At 41.5% G+C, this 7,500-nt stretch overlaps 1 protein-coding gene across 3 annotated transcripts in view; it reads right to left on the bottom strand.

Annotated features, from left to right (window-relative positions):
* The window catches only part of LOC115355239 (ELKS/Rab6-interacting/CAST family member 1-like), a 162,730-nt gene that overhangs the window by 20,526 nt on the left and 134,704 nt on the right, over positions 1-7,500 (bottom strand). The gene's annotated exons all lie outside the window — the stretch shown is intronic.

Genomic DNA, 7,500 nt, shown 5'->3' with positions numbered 1-7,500 from the left:
CAAGAAACGCCACAACTCCGCTCCACACCTCAGCTAGCTTTGGTATTTCCCAGTTTCTCATTAGTTAGAACAAGTTCAGTGCATTCATGTGCATGTTAGTTGGTAAATATGTAAAAAAAAATGTTGTTTCCAATGAGCACCTGAAGGCACCGCGAGTCCATTCGCCTGTGTTCGCGACCCTGTTCTTAAATCCTAGGTTGCTTCAAAAATAATGTGATTATTTTCCAGCACTTAACACCTATTCTGAGCTGGTAAAGCCATTTTTTGTGAATATGTCCCACATTTAATCCACTCTGGCAAACCCACATTGTCTACACTGCTGTGGTTCGGCTGAATAATTTTACCCCGACCAGTTGGTAGTGTCGTCGTTGCTAGGTTGTCTGACCTATATGAAAATATTGTGGGCAGTATTTCAAAAAATACATATATTTTCAGAGCATATCGCTGCCGAAATGAACTGTCACTGCACAGAACCTCGCCTTTATTTGCCTTTGAGTATAGAGAGAGAGAGAGACTGGAGAAAAGAAGAAAGACAGACAGGAGGACGGAGAGATGAAAGAGAGGCTGTGATGTCGGGGGGAAAAAAATGTAAATCAGTGTTTCTTAAAGTACAGATCTGGACACAAAATGAGTCGTGTGCCTGTTCCTGATGGATGTCAACACGATTAAAGTGACACGTGTTAACGAGGCGGAGCTCTGAGATTCACACAAACAAGCAGCCGGGCTCACCTCACCGCCTCCCTGTTTGTGCACTGACCCCGTGAAATCTGTTACTCGGGTCAGGGGACTGAGAAAAAACTCTCTGTCTGGTCCAGTGTAGGACATAAATATTACTGGGACTCCAGAGGCCACACACACACACACACACACACACACACACACACACACACACACTCGGGGGGCATAGAAAGAATCATCCTTCTTTTTTTGTTCTCTCTTCCACTAAAACTTACTTCCTCTGAACTATAAAACATTTGGCCTTATCAGCACTTTTACACAGAGAGAGAGAGAGAGAGAGAGAGAGAGAGAGAGAGAGAGAGAGAGAGAGAGAGAGAGAGAGAGAGAGAGAGACTGCATTATCCTGAGGGAAAGTAACAAAGGGAAAGCAACAAAAAATAACGTTCTGCTGTACTGTGGAATGATCCTGTTTTTAGCCTTAGCCATAACTGCAATCAGCTAACAAATTATTGCTTGTTCCAGCAAAATTATTGTTCCTGCATGTATGTAAAGCGCTTTGGCCGGAGAGACGGAGAGAGAGATGGAGAACAGAGGAGAGGTATCCGTCTGATTCCCTGGTGTGATTCATTTAATGGCAACATTTGTTTCATGGTGGCCATGACTAATGACAGAGTGAACGTCTGTGTGTGTGTGTGTGTGCGTGCGTGTGTGAGAGAGAGAGAGCAAGAGAGAGAGAGAGAGAGTGTGAGCGTGGGAATCAGGGTGAAATGAGCAAAACAGACACACACATTTTGGGGGTACAAGACAGGACCCCCCAAGAGAGAGATGTGCACACACACTTCTCCTCAAGTAACAGTAGGATTTAGGTTCAAAGGGAGCAATGTTAAGAGGGCTGTGTGTGTGTGTGTGTGTGTGTGCTCATCGTCACTCAACACACACACACACTCAGCTCAGAGGTCTGGCGGCAGTATCCCTTCACTCAGCGCCGTGAGATCAGACTCTCTCTCTCGTCTCTACGTCACTTCGGCTCTCCAGCTTGTCTCCTCGCCATGAAGATACAGAGTGTGTGAAACGTCCTCGTGGTGTTTTCTCAGGTACTGACCGGGTGTTTTTCCTCTTTTCTTGCTGTATACAGAATCTGAATGCTGAAAGGACATAAGTCATGTACAGAGATGGGACGGTAGCCTTATCTCACAGCTCGATGTGATACACAACACGGCCTAATACAATAATATTGCGATGGAAAAAAAATATTTCAAAGTATTTCTGACACTGACCTGCGAGTGCCACTGCTTTGTGAAATAAAGACTTTATGAAACTGTAATGGCAAACCATCTCATTTATGATTACTTCAGCTATTTGTTGATATAAACTGTGTTATTACATTTTTTTTTTTCAAAATATCTCGGCATCAGTTTGTATTAATTATGCCGCATTCGGATTCTTTGTTTACTGCTTGTCTGCTGGATTTTGTCAATCTCCAGTGATTATAAAAAAAATGGAAAACATCTCCTTCATGTTGCAAAAAATGCAAAAAAAAAAAATGCAAAAAAAAAAAAAAGGTTTGGCTGGGAAGTGAAGTGTTTTCTCCAGCTGAGAGCCAACCTCAGCTGTCAAAAACAAACATGAAAGCACTGGAAATATGCAGCTTTTTGGACACAGATCAGAATAAGAAACAAACATATAACTGCGCATATATATTCAGCACTCGACGTTCAGTGAGTGCGTGCATCTGAGCGGCACGACAAAACAAATGGAGGAGCGGGATGTGGGTGGTTTTGGGGGGGAGGGAAAAAAAAAAAAGGAAACTATCCTATTGCATGCTCTTCTCTTGCAGCATCGCTCCAGAAATGAAAGTTGACAGTAAATCAAAGTAACTGTCACTTCTGATTCTGAAGCTTTACCTTATTTGCCACCCACACACACACACGCACACACGAACACGAACACACACACACACACACACACACACACACACACACACACACACGCACAAACAGAAGTAGCGTTTTTCCAGACCATCTCAGTTGGTGTGTTCGTGAGTAGCTATCCACCATTTGAAACCACCTTTTTGGCTCCTGGCAACTGCTCTTTACAAACACACACACACACACACACATGCACACACTCACATACACTCAGTGGCGCATACACACTGACACACACATGCACATGCACTGACACACTCAATGAAATATATATATATATATCTCATACAAATATATAATATAACATATGCACGCAGAGACTGAGACACACAGGCAGAAAAACATGCTGAGGGAACACACACACACACACACACACACACACACACACACACACAGAGTTGTTATCAGAGTTTTAAATAGCTGTAGTTATAGTATTTTCCAGTGAGGACCTGCCAGTGGGTTCCAGTCCATTACAAAATACATTACTGAACATTTCCCTTTGGAGGAAAGAGGGAGGCAGACGGAGGGAGAGAACGACTGAACGAAGGCTGCACCGATCCTACACGTTCTGCGTTTCCAAACACTTTCCCCCGTATGCCTTTGGTTCACGACCGCATTTGAACATTTCGGATGCTGCTCGATATGATGTATGCACCGACGGTGGCAATGAAACATGACTGACACCCGGGACGTGGTCACTCTGCAGCTGCAGATGGATAATATGGCAGCATGAGGACAGATCCTTCAATATGCGGCTCTGCAGCTATAAAAACACGGCCAACATATGTGCAACAGTAACCGTTCTCATACGTGTCCAAGCCGTTTTGTCAAAATGATGAAAAAAAAAAAAAAAAAACGGGGATCAAATAAAAGAAAGCTGGGAAAACACAGGAGAAAGGCGAAGGGAACGGGGGAGATGAAAGGAAAAGAATGAAGAATAGACATTGAGGGAGAAATAAAAGTATTTATGCTGTTCTTTCTTAGTCCCCATCCATTTCTCTGTCTAAATTCTTACTCTACCCTCACATGGAGGTGGAGGGGGAGATAGAGCAGTGTCTGTGCTGTAGGTTACAGCGAGCTAAAGGCTTGTCAGGAACTATTTAATGGCGGCCATAAAAAATAAAGACCAATTTCACCCTGACAATAATGTGCAATACGATCGAATCAGTAAACCTCTGAGAATACAGCTGTGCATTACCGGCTTGATTTAACATGCAACTGAGAGACGATCTCTGAAAGGCTCTTTAAGACTTAAAGGCTTTGAAATCAGAGGTAGCCACACACACACAATGATCTTATGAATGTGTGTGTGTGTGCCTACATGTGTATTTATTGTATTAGTGTGTGCCTTAGTGACTGTAAGCTGTGTGTGTGTTTTATGAGACCACTGTGCCTTGCAATGTCTTAGTGTACTGTAAAACAATCCCACAGGAGGAATTATTTTATAAAGCTGTGTGTGTGTCAGTGTGTGTGTGTGTGTGTGTGTGTTATCTTACCAACATATAGTGTATGTGTTTATTGTAGTACAATGCATGCCACAGTGGATGTGCATGGTGTGTGTAGACTTGCATGCATGCTAAGTCTATGTATACAAACTGAATGGATTTATGTGGTTTGTGTGGACGTGAGTGCATATGTGTGTGTGTGTGTGTGTGTGTGTGTGCCTGTTTATTAGCCCCGAGTGCCTGCTTACCACAGTCTTAGTGTGTACTATGAAACGACTCCATGCAGAGACAAGCCTTTTTAGAAAACTCCTGATGCCACATTACACAGTGTAATCAGGAATTTGTGGCTGCACAAATCCCTCGGAGACACGCGTGCACGCGTTTCATGTTCAGCAGCATCACCGAGAGCAGCTAGGGCTTCAGTGTGTTGTTGATGCACGCTTTGACAGGGATGGAAACCATGAAAGGTCGATGGGGCTAAAACTGTCTTGCAAAAATACCTGCATCTTCAAGCATTTCAGCCGATGGCATTATCTCTCCCTCCCTGTCTCTCTGTCTATATCTGTATCTACATCCACATACATGTATAGATACAGGTATAATACTTGCATTTCTTCATGAAACATGCCCCACACTGCAGTCAAAAATGCCTTATTATTAGTCAAAATATCTCATTACACTTAAAATAAGACATAATCATCTCAGAAGTAACTTGTTTTTAGACAACTGTCTCTTGTTTCAAGTGAAAATTTGCTTGAAACAAGTGAAAATTTGCTTGTTTCATTGGCAAAATTTGTTTCTTGTTTCTAGCTAATTTTCACTTATTTCAAGTGAATTTTCACTTTTTCCACTGGCAAATTTTGCCAATGAAACAAGCAAATTTTCACTTGTTTCAAGTGAATTTTCACTTGAAACAAGTGAAAATTGTCTAAAAACAATTTACTTCTGAGGTGATCATGTCTTATTTTAAGTGTAATGAGATATTTTGACTTGAAATAAGACAAATAATCTTGGTAAGATTTTGAGTTTTTGCAGTGCATCGGCCTTCCATAAGACATAAGGCTGTAAGCTACCAACTACATCACTTGTTCATTAATATAACAAAGCATTTTAACACGCTCCAAAATATGTGTAGGTGTTTATATCCCATGTGATCAACTTTATGCAAACCAATGCAAAGATAGGAAACGTCATTGGCTGAAGTGTCACCTCAACATGTTTTTATACCGTGTTAAGAGGAAATAAATGTCTGTGTTGTATTTAAAGTAAACTATAAAGTGTTTTGCAAGTTTTAGCCCCACTGGCCTTGCATTGAAAAACATGGCTGCCACACTTTAACACACTGAACATGTTTAGTGGAGGCTACAACACAGGTTACTATCAGCCCAAAAGCTCCATAATCCAGTAAATATTAATCCTACAAGGTACTTTCAGGTTTCTCCCTAAGTTATGTCAAGTACCCTAAGTAAGTTACAAATAAATAACTGTATTAATAATAACAAAATATAAATAAAGAAATAATGATGAATAAAGAAATATGCCAGCAAGTTGATGTTTAATGCATCTGTTACCTTCAACAACAACAACAATTATAACTGGGTTTCTTTCATGTGCAAAGAACAACTTACTGAACTTTGAGAGCTTTGATATGACAAGCAAGAATTTGGTTTTGTGATGCCTCAAGCAGGAGTGAAGTATTGCAAAACCTCTTTAATTGCAGCACTGAATTCCCCTGAATCTAAACAATATTCATCAACCCTCCCTTCCCTGTCACTGATGCATCTAATAAAATCCATTAAAAACGCACAACCGCCATAAAACCGTCTTTAACGGCGCGGCGTGTGTGAGCATGTGTGTGCTGAGACGGCTCTCCTGTGCTTTTCTGCTCCAGTTGCTGCTGAAGCATTTCAGTCACCGGCTGCAACACAGAATCTCCTTGTAGGGGGAAACACAATCACTCACTGTTCCAATGTAATGTACTATGGCGAATTACCCACCTTACACGCCTGTGAAGACGTGTGTGTGTGTGTGTGTGTGTGAGCGAGAGAGAGAGACTCCTCATGTAGAAAGAGAGCAGGAAAGCGATCAGTCAGTGTCAATTGTGTGTGTGTGTGTGTGTGTGTGTGTGTGTGTGTGTGTGTAGCAGCTGGCTGGCCTCTCGCAGCAGGGGAGTGCTACCGCTAATTAATAACCAGTCAGACTTCACCCCGTTAGCGTTCCTTAGCGCCTTTAGCATCCCAATGGGAAATCCCATTGGAGGAACTCGGTAACATGTGCTTCTCATATGTGCTGCTGCTTTGTTAGCAGATCAAACCAACACAGCCGTTTATCAACACTACAATCCAATTTATAAACTGTTTATGGACAGAAAATATTGACTCTTTGAGTGTTGTTTTCCTCCAAACAAGTCAAAACTCCGCCAAAAGTGGTGAAATCATTCCTCTTGTTCCCAGAGCAGTTCCACTTGTCTCATTAACTGTGAAGGAACAAGTGACGGTATCTTGAAACGAAGCAGAGCGCCCCGTGTCATGTCAGCAGGATGCACGCTTCCAGAAAATTCTTCAAGCAGGTGGATTTACATTGGAAACAAGTGAAATTATCTCACTGTACTGGCAGACCTTTATCACTTGTTTAAAGAAAGATTCCAAAATAGATTAAATTACTTGTGAAGATGGACATTTTGCAGTATGCTGCAGAAAAAAAAAAAACATGACTGCTATTTTTTTTTTTGGTTTTCCCGGAATCGAAAGGTCCAGAGTGATTTGAGTGACATTCATCAGGCCTTGAAACTGTAAACCTCCCGATCGTATTATTTCAAAAGCACATGCGGGGAGTCAGTGAGAAAATAAACATTCCTCATTACAATCTTTTTCTCCGACAACAGGTACATTACGACATCCTCTGCATCACACACACGGAATTCGCTGATAAATGATCAGGTCATGCATCAATACGAAGGGAGAGAAAAGCCTTGATCAACACACCAAACATCCAATAAGGAACAAAATCCACTGAACACAGAGAGACAGGAAGTGCAACGCATAACGGGGGGAGGAAATCATGTGTCAGATGGGAAATGATATTAGGAAAGGCAGAGAGGAAAGAAATATTAATCGTGCTAGGTGAGGAAGCTGAAGAGGAGGGAAAAAACTGTGAGGAAGTTGAGTAACCCTGAAATACAGATAACCAGTTCACAGATATTCTACATTTTAGAAATACTTCACAACTTCGCTCTGATTTGTTTCCATCATGTGTTTTCAAACGGACTTGATGAAAAGAGGTGAAGAATGAGATGACATGAAAAAGAAATGAGAGAAAGATAAAGGAAAATATGAAGTAATAAAAGAATGTATGAAGGGGAAAGTATGAAGATCCAGAAAAACACTGGAAGTCCAGCTGGATGGTTGAAGGTATTTATGAACGTCCAAAGAGGGAAGGACAGAATTAAA

The sequence above is a fragment of the Myripristis murdjan genome, chromosome 23 (genome assembly GCF_902150065.1).
Source record: "Myripristis murdjan chromosome 23, fMyrMur1.1, whole genome shotgun sequence".
In the NCBI taxonomy this organism is placed as follows: domain Eukaryota; kingdom Metazoa; phylum Chordata; class Actinopteri; order Holocentriformes; family Holocentridae; genus Myripristis; species Myripristis murdjan.
Note: the sequence above shows the minus strand (reverse complement) of the source record. Positions and strands in the feature narration are given on the sequence as shown.